Source organism: Arachis duranensis, unplaced genomic scaffold, assembly GCF_000817695.3.
Source record: "Arachis duranensis cultivar V14167 unplaced genomic scaffold, aradu.V14167.gnm2.J7QH unplaced_Scaffold_141965, whole genome shotgun sequence".
In the NCBI taxonomy this organism is placed as follows: domain Eukaryota; kingdom Viridiplantae; phylum Streptophyta; class Magnoliopsida; order Fabales; family Fabaceae; genus Arachis; species Arachis duranensis.
The window spans coordinates 7338-7768 of record NW_026264051.1 but is presented as its reverse complement, the minus strand read 5'-3'; positions in this window follow the sequence as shown (position 1 = coordinate 7768).

Here is a 431-nt window from a genome sequence, read left to right as displayed (position 1 = left end):
TAATAATAAAATATTAAATAATAATATTTAATTAAAAATAATATTTTAATAAAAATAATAAAATAATGCGAAAATGGCAGTTTTCTGTAAAAGCTTTAGAAAGACAACTTTAAGTGCAGAATCTCATAGTTACCTTCATAAAACACTTAGGGAGTGGTAAAAACATATTAGCGAGGCAAAGATAAAAGAAAGATAAAAAGTTAAAGGAAAGATAAAAACCAAAGAAAAGTCTGTAAAGTCTTAATGACAGAAAAACAGACAGAGATTAGTGAACGAACTAGGGCAACATAGTTAGTCCTTGAGTTGCGACTAGGGTTAGGTATTATATAAAAAGTTAAACTGTTTCAATATAGACTTAATGAACCTATACTTGGGACATGCTAACTATTCATACCGAAATTTACATAAGCTTTAAATACATACGTTAAACA